At 46.8% G+C, this 12,562-nt stretch overlaps 7 non-coding genes and 1 pseudogene across 7 annotated transcripts; all 8 read left to right on the top strand.

The window, feature by feature from the left end:
• Nucleotides 1–1,145: 1,145 nt before the first annotated feature.
• On the top strand, nucleotides 1,146–1,336 carry LOC142277578 (U2 spliceosomal RNA). Its single transcript, XR_012740719.1, has one exon. It is a non-coding gene; the product is annotated as a U2 spliceosomal RNA (small nuclear RNA).
• Nucleotides 1,337–2,723: 1,387 nt separating this feature from the next.
• LOC142277576 (U2 spliceosomal RNA) lies at nucleotides 2,724–2,914 on the top strand. The gene has a single exon (XR_012740718.1). It is a non-coding gene; the product is annotated as a U2 spliceosomal RNA (small nuclear RNA).
• A 1,387-nt stretch (nucleotides 2,915–4,301) lies between these two features.
• LOC142277581 (U2 spliceosomal RNA) lies at nucleotides 4,302–4,492 on the top strand. Its single transcript, XR_012740722.1, has one exon. It is a non-coding gene; the product is annotated as a U2 spliceosomal RNA (small nuclear RNA).
• Nucleotides 4,493–5,879: 1,387 nt separating this feature from the next.
• LOC142277591 (U2 spliceosomal RNA) lies at nucleotides 5,880–6,021 on the top strand (annotated as a pseudogene).
• A 697-nt stretch (nucleotides 6,022–6,718) lies between these two features.
• LOC142277586 (U2 spliceosomal RNA) lies at nucleotides 6,719–6,913 on the top strand. The gene has a single exon (XR_012740724.1). It is a non-coding gene; the product is annotated as a U2 spliceosomal RNA (small nuclear RNA).
• A 1,387-nt stretch (nucleotides 6,914–8,300) lies between these two features.
• On the top strand, nucleotides 8,301–8,491 carry LOC142277575 (U2 spliceosomal RNA). Its single transcript, XR_012740717.1, has one exon. It is a non-coding gene; the product is annotated as a U2 spliceosomal RNA (small nuclear RNA).
• Nucleotides 8,492–9,878: 1,387 nt separating this feature from the next.
• Nucleotides 9,879–10,069, top strand: LOC142277574 (U2 spliceosomal RNA). Its single transcript, XR_012740716.1, has one exon. It is a non-coding gene; the product is annotated as a U2 spliceosomal RNA (small nuclear RNA).
• Nucleotides 10,070–11,456: 1,387 nt separating this feature from the next.
• On the top strand, nucleotides 11,457–11,647 carry LOC142277573 (U2 spliceosomal RNA). The gene has a single exon (XR_012740715.1). It is a non-coding gene; the product is annotated as a U2 spliceosomal RNA (small nuclear RNA).
• The last annotated feature ends 915 nt before the right edge of the window (nucleotides 11,648–12,562 follow it).

Below are 12,562 nucleotides of genomic sequence, written 5' to 3'. Positions count from 1 at the left end.
TCTAGATCATTTGCAATTGAATGGAATAGATCCCTTTTGGACAAAGTGGATTCACCTGCTGCTGCAGTGACCACAGGTGTGATAACATCTAGAATTGGCATCTGGTGCGATCTCTCCGCTTCCACTCCAAAGAAAGTTACCTGTTTATTCCTATCATGCATTGGTTTTTGGGGTTTTCTTTGAGTAATGATGATCTCTTTAGTAGTCTGTTGGCGCCCTCTCCTGGAGGAATAGTTTGCTTGCTCTTGGACATTCTAAAAGAGAGGTCATGATAGACATTGAGCTTCTGAGCTCAATTGGGGACAGTCATGGGTGATGAATGTTTGCAACCTACTGCGAAGCCTCATACCGCAATATAAGGAACGTCAAATACTAAGAAAGGGCGGCCTATGAAAGAATTACTACTTTCAATAAGTACACTTAAACGGCTAATTGGGAATAGAAAAACTGTAAAAAGCCCTCTGAGAAAGCCCCCCTCTAACCTTTGATAGTAAGCTTTTCTGTAGTCTGCCTGTTGATGTATTTTCCGTTTGAACTGTGCACAACATGAAGAGACGGAACACTGGCGGCTTGTCACAATGCCCCCCGATGACATCACAATAGCGCTGCTGCCTAGAAAACAAGCTGCGCAGAAGAAGTTGTTCTTTGGGTGGGAGGGTGGGCTAGTGGAAGGAGGGGGCAATCTCTTTTTTTCCCGGGTGGTAGGGGGATGACAGGAGAAGGGAAGCGGGTGGTGAGAAAGGTACAGAGGGCAGGGTTTGGGGGCTGGGAAGGAAAGGGAAAAGATTAGGGTTTGGGGATGATGAAAGGGCTTTCTACGGGTAAGGATGGCAAAGGGTGGCAGTGACGGAAAGTCAGGCAACCTGTCCTGTCCGTCTTTTTGTATCGTGAATTGGAAAGACTGCAAGGGGGAGGGGAGTTGCTTGCGCCCTAAAGGAGGAGTTATTCAGATTCATTGCAGTGGGCGGCGGCTGCAAAACGCACCATTCTTCTTGTTTTGGCTCTGCAAAGCAGCCTTTTCAAGGGTTGGCTTGGGTGACAAAATGTCTTGTGTAGGCGTGGGTTTGTCTCCCTCTCGCTCTCTCTCCCTAAGATGTGTCCGGCATAGGCCAGGGTGCCACTCGAGGCCCAAACCAATTCTGGTTATCGCTTCTCGGCCTTTTGGCTAAGATCAAGTGTAGTATCTGTTCTTATCAGTTTAATATCTGATACGTCCCCTATCTGGGGACCATATATTAAATGGATTTTTAGAACAGGGAGATGGAAAAAGAGCTTGCTCTGTCCACTCCACGCATTGACCTGGTATTGCAGTACCTCCAGGAACGGTGCACCCCTTCTTAACCCAGTTTCCAAAAGCAGAACTCAATTCACCTGATTCATATTAGCCCGATTTAATGAATTGGAAGAAAGCATACGTCTTCATATGCACCTCAATTTGGCCCATTCACTTTTCACACTTCCTCCTTTTGTTTTTTATCTTTCACACTTTTGACTTTCTTTATTCATCCAAATAGCAAACTCATCACCACTCAACCTGACCAACTCGGCTATGTCCCCGTGCTGCAGTTCTCTGTCTTATCTAGATCATTTGCAATTGAATGGAATAGATCCCTTTTGGACAAAGTGGATTCACCTGCTGCTGCAGTGACCACAGGTGTGATAACATCTAGAATTGGCATCTGGTGCGATCTCTCCGCTTCCACTCCAAAGAAAGTTACCTGTTTATTCCTATCATGCATTGGTTTTTGGGGTTTTCTTTGAGTAATGATGATCTCTTTAGTAGTCTGTTGGCGCCCTCTCCTGGAGGAATAGTTTGCTTGCTCTTGGACATTCTAAAAGAGAGGTCATGATAGACATTGAGCTTCTGAGCTCAATTGGGGACAGTCATGGGTGATGAATGTTTGCAACCTACTGCGAAGCCTCATACCGCAATATAAGGAACGTCAAATACTAAGAAAGGGCGGCCTATGAAAGAATTACTACTTTCAATAAGTACACTTAAACGGCTAATTGGGAATAGAAAAACTGTAAAAAGCCCTCTGAGAAAGCCCCCCTCTAACCTTTGATAGTAAGCTTTTCTGTAGTCTGCCTGTTGATGTATTTTCCGTTTGAACTGTGCACAACATGAAGAGACGGAACACTGGCGGCTTGTCACAATGCCCCCCGATGACATCACAATAGCGCTGCTGCCTAGAAAACAAGCTGCGCAGAAGAAGTTGTTCTTTGGGTGGGAGGGTGGGCTAGTGGAAGGAGGGGGCAATCTCTTTTTTTCCCGGGTGGTAGGGGGATGACAGGAGAAGGGAAGCGGGTGGTGAGAAAGGTACAGAGGGCAGGGTTTGGGGGCTGGGAAGGAAAGGGAAAAGATTAGGGTTTGGGGATGATGAAAGGGCTTTCTACGGGTAAGGATGGCAAAGGGTGGCAGTGACGGAAAGTCAGGCAACCTGTCCTGTCCGTCTTTTTGTATCGTGAATTGGAAAGACTGCAAGGGGGAGGGGAGTTGCTTGCGCCCTAAAGGAGGAGTTATTCAGATTCATTGCAGTGGGCGGCGGCTGCAAAACGCACCATTCTTCTTGTTTTGGCTCTGCAAAGCAGCCTTTTCAAGGGTTGGCTTGGGTGACAAAATGTCTTGTGTAGGCGTGGGTTTGTCTCCCTCTCGCTCTCTCTCCCTAAGATGTGTCCGGCATAGGCCAGGGTGCCACTCGAGGCCCAAACCAATTCTGGTTATCGCTTCTCGGCCTTTTGGCTAAGATCAAGTGTAGTATCTGTTCTTATCAGTTTAATATCTGATACGTCCCCTATCTGGGGACCATATATTAAATGGATTTTTAGAACAGGGAGATGGAAAAAGAGCTTGCTCTGTCCACTCCACGCATTGACCTGGTATTGCAGTACCTCCAGGAACGGTGCACCCCTTCTTAACCCAGTTTCCAAAAGCAGAACTCAATTCACCTGATTCATATTAGCCCGATTTAATGAATTGGAAGAAAGCATACGTCTTCATATGCACCTCAATTTGGCCCATTCACTTTTCACACTTCCTCCTTTTGTTTTTTATCTTTCACACTTTTGACTTTCTTTATTCATCCAAATAGCAAACTCATCACCACTCAACCTGACCAACTCGGCTATGTCCCCGTGCTGCAGTTCTCTGTCTTATCTAGATCATTTGCAATTGAATGGAATAGATCCCTTTTGGACAAAGTGGATTCACCTGCTGCTGCAGTGACCACAGGTGTGATAACATCTAGAATTGGCATCTGGTGCGATCTCTCCGCTTCCACTCCAAAGAAAGTTACCTGTTTATTCCTATCATGCATTGGTTTTTGGGGTTTTCTTTGAGTAATGATGATCTCTTTAGTAGTCTGTTGGCGCCCTCTCCTGGAGGAATAGTTTGCTTGCTCTTGGACATTCTAAAAGAGAGGTCATGATAGACATTGAGCTTCTGAGCTCAATTGGGGACAGTCATGGGTGATGAATGTTTGCAACCTACTGCGAAGCCTCATACCGCAATATAAGGAACGTCAAATACTAAGAAAGGGCGGCCTATGAAAGAATTACTACTTTCAATAAGTACACTTAAACGGCTAATTGGGAATAGAAAAACTGTAAAAAGCCCTCTGAGAAAGCCCCCCTCTAACCTTTGATAGTAAGCTTTTCTGTAGTCTGCCTGTTGATGTATTTTCCGTTTGAACTGTGCACAACATGAAGAGACGGAACACTGGCGGCTTGTCACAATGCCCCCCGATGACATCACAATAGCGCTGCTGCCTAGAAAACAAGCTGCGCAGAAGAAGTTGTTCTTTGGGTGGGAGGGTGGGCTAGTGGAAGGAGGGGGCAATCTCTTTTTTTCCCGGGTGGTAGGGGGATGACAGGAGAAGGGAAGCGGGTGGTGAGAAAGGTACAGAGGGCAGGGTTTGGGGGCTGGGAAGGAAAGGGAAAAGATTAGGGTTTGGGGATGATGAAAGGGCTTTCTACGGGTAAGGATGGCAAAGGGTGGCAGTGACGGAAAGTCAGGCAACCTGTCCTGTCCGTCTTTTTGTATCGTGAATTGGAAAGACTGCAAGGGGGAGGGGAGTTGCTTGCGCCCTAAAGGAGGAGTTATTCAGATTCATTGCAGTGGGCGGCGGCTGCAAAACGCACCATTCTTCTTGTTTTGGCTCTGCAAAGCAGCCTTTTCAAGGGTTGGCTTGGGTGACAAAATGTCTTGTGTAGGCGTGGGTTTGTCTCCCTCTCGCTCTCTCTCCCTAAGATGTGTCCGGCATAGGCCAGGGTGCCACTCGAGGCCCAAACCAATTCTGGTTATCGCTTCTCGGCCTTTTGGCTAAGATCAAGTGTAGTATCTGTTCTTATCAGTTTAATATCTGATACGTACCCTATCTGGGGACCATATATTAAATGGATTTTTAGAACAGGGAGATGGAAAAAGAGCTTGCTCTGTCCACTCCACGCATTGACCTGGTATTGCAGTACCTCCAGGAACGGTGCACCCCTTCTTAACCCAGTTTCCAAAAGCAGAACTCAATTCACCTGATTCATATTAGCCCGATTTAATGAATTGGAAGAAAGCATACGTCTTCATATGCACCTCAATTTGGCCCATTCACTTTTCACACTTCCTCCTTTTGTTTTTTATCTTTCACACTTTTGACTTTCTTTATTCATCCAAATAGCAAACTCATCACCACTCAACCTGACCAACTCGGCTATGTCCCCGTGCTGCAGTTCTCTGTCTTATCTAGATCATTTGCAATTGAATGGAATAGATCCCTTTTGGACAAAGTGGATTCACCTGCTGCTGCAGTGACCACAGGTGTGATAACATCTAGAATTGGCATCTGGTGCGATCTCTCCGCTTCCACTCCAAAGAAAGTTACCTGTTTATTCCTATCATGCATTGGTTTTTGGGGTTTTCTTTGAGTAATGATGATCTCTTTAGTAGTCTGTTGGCGCCCTCTCCTGGAGGAATAGTTTGCTTGCTCTTGGACATTCTAAAAGAGAGGTCATGATAGACATTGAGCTTCTGAGCTCAATTGGGGACAGTCATGGGTGATGAATGTTTGCAACCTACTGCGAAGCCTCATACCGCAATATAAGGAACGTCAAATACTAAGAAAGGGCGGCCTATGAAAGAATTACTACTTTCAATAAGTACACTTAAACGGCTAATTGGGAATAGAAAAACTGTAAAAAGCCCTCTGAGAAAGCCCCCCTCTAACCTTTGATAGTAAGCTTTTCTGTAGTCTGCCTGTTGATGTATTTTCCGTTTGAACTGTGCACAACATGAAGAGACGGAACACTGGCGGCTTGTCACAATGCCCCCCGATGACATCACAATAGCGCTGCTGCCTAGAAAACAAGCTGCGCAGAAGAAGTTGTTCTTTGGGTGGGAGGGTGGGCTAGTGGAAGGAGGGGGCAATCTCTTTTTTTCCCGGGTGGTAGGGGGATGACAGGAGAAGGGAAGCGGGTGGTGAGAAAGGTACAGAGGGCAGGGTTTGGGGGCTGGGAAGGAAAGGGAAAAGATTAGGGTTTGGGGATGATGAAAGGGCTTTCTACGGGTAAGGATGGCAAAGGGTGGCAGTGACGGAAAGTCAGGCAACCTGTCCTGTCCGTCTTTTTGTATCGTGAATTGGAAAGACTGCAAGGGGGAGGGGAGTTGCTTGCGCCCTAAAGGAGGAGTTATTCAGATTCATTGCAGTGGGCGGCGGCTGCAAAACGCACCATTCTTCTTGTTTTGGCTCTGCAAAGCAGCCTTTTCAAGGGTTGGCTTGGGTGACAAAATGTCTTGTGTAGGCGTGGGTTTGTCTCCCTCTCGCTCTCTCTCCCTAAGATGTGTCCGGCATAGGCCAGGGTGCCACTCGAGGCCCAAACCAATTCTGGTTATCGCTTCTCGGCCTTTTGGCTAAGATCAAGTGTAGTATCGTTCGAAAAGGTGGTTTAAGGCTCCGGCCACCTTAGTACAATGATGCAATGCACACTGGAAGGTTGCGCTTGTTAGTACTTTGGGAGGATAGTATATCCATCTAGAGGAAACCATGGCCCTACCAGGATCGAGGCTATTAGACTGAGTAAGTGTGGGGGTTATGGTGCAATGTGCCCCAGGAATGGACACCCTGGAGGGAGTCTGAACTTGCTAGGTTGGGACCCTGGTAAGCCTCAGACTCTGTCGCACGCCGCGCCTTGCCTATTCATACTTTCCAAGCATATTGCCCTATCCCGGCCTTCTGGCTAAGAAGGGAAATTTTTATAATCCCGGTCGGAGGTCCGGTCAGCTTTGGGCTGAGAAACCAACACCCGGTTGGAGGTCCGGGTCAGCTTTGGCTGGGAAACCAACACCCGGTTGGAGGTCCGGTTAGCCTTGGGCTGAGAAACCAACACCCGGTTGGAGGTCCGGTCAGCCTTGGGCTGAGAAACCAACACCCGGTTGGAGGTCCGGTCAGCCTTGGGCTGAGAAACCAACACCGGTTGACGGTCCGGGCAGTCTCGGCTGCGAAACCAACGACTAGTAGCTCCCTACTCCACTTGGGTAAGATGCCTCGGTGGACGCTGGGAGCAACAACAAGGCTCAACCAGGCTTCGGCTTGGGGGAGCACCGAAGATCCCTGACCCTCGCTGTGGCCTTCTGGCTCGGAGGGACGGGGTTGATTTTTGGGGATCCTCTTCTCACGGAGGGGTCCACACGAATCCTAGCCTTTGCACTGTTTTTGGTGTGACTTCGGTCATGCATTTTTGCGGTGCTTTGGAAAGCTTCATTAAATCAAAATCTGTTCTTATCAGTTTAATATCTGATACGTCCCCTATCTGGGGACCATATATTAAATGGATTTTTAGAACAGGGAGATGGAAAAAGAGCTTGCTCTGTCCACTCCACGCATTGACCTGGTATTGCAGTACCTCCAGGAACGGTGCACCCCTTCTTAACCCAGTTTCCAAAAGCAGAACTCAATTCACCTGATTCATATTAGCCCGATTTAATGAATTGGAAGAAAGCATACGTCTTCATATGCACCTCAATTTGGCCCATTCACTTTTCACACTTCCTCCTTTTGTTTTTTATCTTTCACACTTTTGACTTTCTTTATTCATCCAAATAGCAAACTCATCACCACTCAACCTGACCAACTCGGCTATGTCCCCGTGCTGCAGTTCTCTGTCTTATCTAGATCATTTGCAATTGAATGGAATAGATCCCTTTTGGACAAAGTGGATTCACCTGCTGCTGCAGTGACCACAGGTGTGATAACATCTAGAATTGGCATCTGGTGCAATCTCTCCGCTTCCACTCCAAAGAAAGTTACCTGTTTATTCCTATCATGCATTGGTTTTTGGGGTTTTCTTTGAGTAATGATGATCTCTTTAGTAGTCTGTTGGCGCCCTCTCCTGGAGGAATAGTTTGCTTGCTCTTGGACATTCTAAAAGAGAGGTCATGATAGACATTGAGCTTCTGAGCTCAATTGGGGACAGTCATGGGTGATGAATGTTTGCAACCTACTGCGAAGCCTCATACCGCAATATAAGGAACGTCAAATACTAAGAAAGGGCGGCCTATGAAAGAATTACTACTTTCAATAAGTACACTTAAACGGCTAATTGGGAATAGAAAAACTGTAAAAAGCCCTCTGAGAAAGCCCCCCTCTAACCTTTGATAGTAAGCTTTTCTGTAGTCTGCCTGTTGATGTATTTTCCGTTTGAACTGTGCACAACATGAAGAGACGGAACACTGGCGGCTTGTCACAATGCCCCCCGATGACATCACAATAGCGCTGCTGCCTAGAAAACAAGCTGCGCAGAAGAAGTTGTTCTTTGGGTGGGAGGGTGGGCTAGTGGAAGGAGGGGGCAATCTCTTTTTTTCCCGGGTGGTAGGGGGATGACAGGAGAAGGGAAGCGGGTGGTGAGAAAGGTACAGAGGGCAGGGTTTGGGGGCTGGGAAGGAAAGGGAAAAGATTAGGGTTTGGGGATGATGAAAGGGCTTTCTACGGGTAAGGATGGCAAAGGGTGGCAGTGACGGAAAGTCAGGCAACCTGTCCTGTCCGTCTTTTTGTATCGTGAATTGGAAAGACTGCAAGGGGGAGGGGAGTTGCTTGCGCCCTAAAGGAGGAGTTATTCAGATTCATTGCAGTGGGCGGCGGCTGCAAAACGCACCATTCTTCTTGTTTTGGCTCTGCAAAGCAGCCTTTTCAAGGGTTGGCTTGGGTGACAAAATGTCTTGTGTAGGCGTGGGTTTGTCTCCCTCTCGCTCTCTCTCCCTAAGATGTGTCCGGCATAGGCCAGGGTGCCACTCGAGGCCCAAACCAATTCTGGTTATCGCTTCTCGGCCTTTTGGCTAAGATCAAGTGTAGTATCTGTTCTTATCAGTTTAATATCTGATACGTCCCCTATCTGGGGACCATATATTAAATGGATTTTTAGAACAGGGAGATGGAAAAAGAGCTTGCTCTGTCCACTCCACGCATTGACCTGGTATTGCAGTACCTCCAGGAACGGTGCACCCCTTCTTAACCCAGTTTCCAAAAGCAGAACTCAATTCACCTGATTCATATTAGCCCGATTTAATGAATTGGAAGAAAGCATACGTCTTCATATGCACCTCAATTTGGCCCATTCACTTTTCACACTTCCTCCTTTTGTTTTTTATCTTTCACACTTTTGACTTTCTTTATTCATCCAAATAGCAAACTCATCACCACTCAACCTGACCAACTCGGCTATGTCCCCGTGCTGCAGTTCTCTGTCTTATCTAGATCATTTGCAATTGAATGGAATAGATCCCTTTTGGACAAAGTGGATTCACCTGCTGCTGCAGTGACCACAGGTGTGATAACATCTAGAATTGGCATCTGGTGCGATCTCTCCGCTTCCACTCCAAAGAAAGTTACCTGTTTATTCCTATCATGCATTGGTTTTTGGGGTTTTCTTTGAGTAATGATGATCTCTTTAGTAGTCTGTTGGCGCCCTCTCCTGGAGGAATAGTTTGCTTGCTCTTGGACATTCTAAAAGAGAGGTCATGATAGACATTGAGCTTCTGAGCTCAATTGGGGACAGTCATGGGTGATGAATGTTTGCAACCTACTGCGAAGCCTCATACCGCAATATAAGGAACGTCAAATACTAAGAAAGGGCGGCCTATGAAAGAATTACTACTTTCAATAAGTACACTTAAACGGCTAATTGGGAATAGAAAAACTGTAAAAAGCCCTCTGAGAAAGCCCCCCTCTAACCTTTGATAGTAAGCTTTTCTGTAGTCTGCCTGTTGATGTATTTTCCGTTTGAACTGTGCACAACATGAAGAGACGGAACACTGGCGGCTTGTCACAATGCCCCCCGATGACATCACAATAGCGCTGCTGCCTAGAAAACAAGCTGCGCAGAAGAAGTTGTTCTTTGGGTGGGAGGGTGGGCTAGTGGAAGGAGGGGGCAATCTCTTTTTTTCCCGGGTGGTAGGGGGATGACAGGAGAAGGGAAGCGGGTGGTGAGAAAGGTACAGAGGGCAGGGTTTGGGGGCTGGGAAGGAAAGGGAAAAGATTAGGGTTTGGGGATGATGAAAGGGCTTTCTACGGGTAAGGATGGCAAAGGGTGGCAGTGACGGAAAGTCAGGCAACCTGTCCTGTCCGTCTTTTTGTATCGTGAATTGGAAAGACTGCAAGGGGGAGGGGAGTTGCTTGCGCCCTAAAGGAGGAGTTATTCAGATTCATTGCAGTGGGCGGCGGCTGCAAAACGCACCATTCTTCTTGTTTTGGCTCTGCAAAGCAGCCTTTTCAAGGGTTGGCTTGGGTGACAAAATGTCTTGTGTAGGCGTGGGTTTGTCTCCCTCTCGCTCTCTCTCCCTAAGATGTGTCCGGCATAGGCCAGGGTGCCACTCGAGGCCCAAACCAATTCTGGTTATCGCTTCTCGGCCTTTTGGCTAAGATCAAGTGTAGTATCTGTTCTTATCAGTTTAATATCTGATACGTCCCCTATCTGGGGACCATATATTAAATGGATTTTTAGAACAGGGAGATGGAAAAAGAGCTTGCTCTGTCCACTCCACGCATTGACCTGGTATTGCAGTACCTCCAGGAACGGTGCACCCCTTCTTAACCCAGTTTCCAAAAGCAGAACTCAATTCACCTGATTCATATTAGCCCGATTTAATGAATTGGAAGAAAGCATACGTCTTCATATGCACCTCAATTTGGCCCATTCACTTTTCACACTTCCTCCTTTTGTTTTTTATCTTTCACACTTTTGACTTTCTTTATTCATCCAAATAGCAAACTCATCACCACTCAACCTGACCAACTCGGCTATGTCCCCGTGCTGCAGTTCTCTGTCTTATCTAGATCATTTGCAATTGAATGGAATAGATCCCTTTTGGACAAAGTGGATTCACCTGCTGCTGCAGTGACCACAGGTGTGATAACATCTAGAATTGGCATCTGGTGCGATCTCTCCGCTTCCACTCCAAAGAAAGTTACCTGTTTATTCCTATCATGCATTGGTTTTTGGGGTTTTCTTTGAGTAATGATGATCTCTTTAGTAGTCTGTTGGCGCCCTCTCCTGGAGGAATAGTTTGCTTGCTCTTGGACATTCTAAAAGAGAGGTCATGATAGACATTGAGCTTCTGAGCTCAATTGGGGACAGTCATGGGTGATGAATGTTTGCAACCTACTGCGAAGCCTCATACCGCAATATAAGGAACGTCAAATACTAAGAAAGGGCGGCCTATGAAAGAATTACTACTTTCAATAAGTACACTTAAACGGCTAATTGGGAATAGAAAAACTGTAAAAAGCCCTCTGAGAAAGCCCCCCTCTAACCTTTGATAGTAAGCTTTTCTGTAGTCTGCCTGTTGATGTATTTTCCGTTTGAACTGTGCACAACATGAAGAGACGGAACACTGGCGGCTTGTCACAATGCCCCCCGATGACATCACAATAGCGCTGCTGCCTAGAAAACAAGCTGCGCAGAAGAAGTTGTTCTTTGGGTGGGAGGGTGGGCTAGTGGAAGGAGGGGGCAATCTCTTTTTTTCCCGGGTGGTAGGGGGATGACAGGAGAAGGGAAGCGGGTGGTGAGAAAGGTACAGAGGGCAGGGTTTGGGGGCTGGGAAGGAAAGGGAAAAGATTAGGGTTTGGGGATGATGAAAGGGCTTTCTACGGGTAAGGATGGCAAAGGGTGGCAGTGACGGAAAGTCAGGCAACCTGTCCTGTCCGTCTTTTTGTATCGTGAATTGGAAAGACTGCAAGGGGGAGGGGAGTTGCTTGCGCCCTAAAGGAGGAGTTATTCAGATTCATTGCAGTGGGCGGCGGCTGCAAAACGCACCATTCTTCTTGTTTTGGCTCTGCAAAGCAGCCTTTTCAAGGGTTGGCTTGGGTGACAAAATGTCTTGTGTAGGCGTGGGTTTGTCTCCCTCTCGCTCTCTCTCCCTAAGATGTGTCCGGCATAGGCCAGGGTGCCACTCGAGGCCCAAACCAATTCTGGTTATCGCTTCTCGGCCTTTTGGCTAAGATCAAGTGTAGTATCTGTTCTTATCAGTTTAATATCTGATACGTCCCCTATCTGGGGACCATATATTAAATGGATTTTTAGAACAGGGAGATGGAAAAAGAGCTTGCTCTGTCCACTCCACGCATTGACCTGGTATTGCAGTACCTCCAGGAACGGTGCACCCCTTCTTAACCCAGTTTCCAAAAGCAGAACTCAATTCACCTGATTCATATTAGCCCGATTTAATGAATTGGAAGAAAGCATACGTCTTCATATGCACCTCAATTTGGCCCATTCACTTTTCACACTTCCTCCTTTTGTTTTTTATCTTTCACACTTTTGACTTTCTTTATTCATCCAAATAGCAAACTCATCACCACTCAACCTGACCAACTCGGCTATGTCCCCGTGCTGCAGTTCTCTGTCTTATCTAGATCATTTGCAATTGAATGGAATAGATCCCTTTTGGACAAAGTGGATTCACCTGCTGCTGCAGTGACCACAGGTGTGATAACATCTAGAATTGGCATCTGGTGCGATCTCTCCGCTTCCACTCCAAAGAAAGTTACCTGTTTATTCCTATCATGCATTGGTTTTTGGGGTTTTCTTTGAGTAATGATGATCTCTTTAGTAGTCTGTTGGCGCCCTCTCCTGGAGGAATAGTTTGCTTGCTCTTGGACATTCTAAAAGAGAGGTCATGATAGACATTGAGCTTCTGAGCTCAATTGGGGACAGTCATGGGTGATGAATGTTTGCAACCTACTGCGAAGCCTCATACCGCAATATAAGGAACATCAAATACTAAGAAAGGGCGGCCTATGAAAGAATTACTACTTTCAATAAGTACACTTAAACGGCTAATTGGGAATAGAAAAACTGTAAAAAGCCCTCTGAGAAAGCCCCCCTCTAACCTTTGATAGTAAGCTTTTCTGTAGTCTGCCTGTTGATGTATTTTCCGTTTGAACTGTGCACAACATGAAGAGACGGAACACTGGCGGCTTGTCACAATGCCCCCCGATGACATCACAATAGCGCTGCTGCCTAGAAAACAAGCTGCGCAGAAGAAGTTGTTCTTTGGGTGGGAGGGTGGGCTAGTGGAAGG

Source organism: Anomaloglossus baeobatrachus, unplaced genomic scaffold (assembly GCF_048569485.1).
Source record: "Anomaloglossus baeobatrachus isolate aAnoBae1 unplaced genomic scaffold, aAnoBae1.hap1 Scaffold_4111, whole genome shotgun sequence".
NCBI lineage: Eukaryota > Metazoa > Chordata > Amphibia > Anura > Aromobatidae > Anomaloglossus > Anomaloglossus baeobatrachus.
Note: the sequence above shows the minus strand (reverse complement) of the source record. Positions and strands in the feature narration are given on the sequence as shown.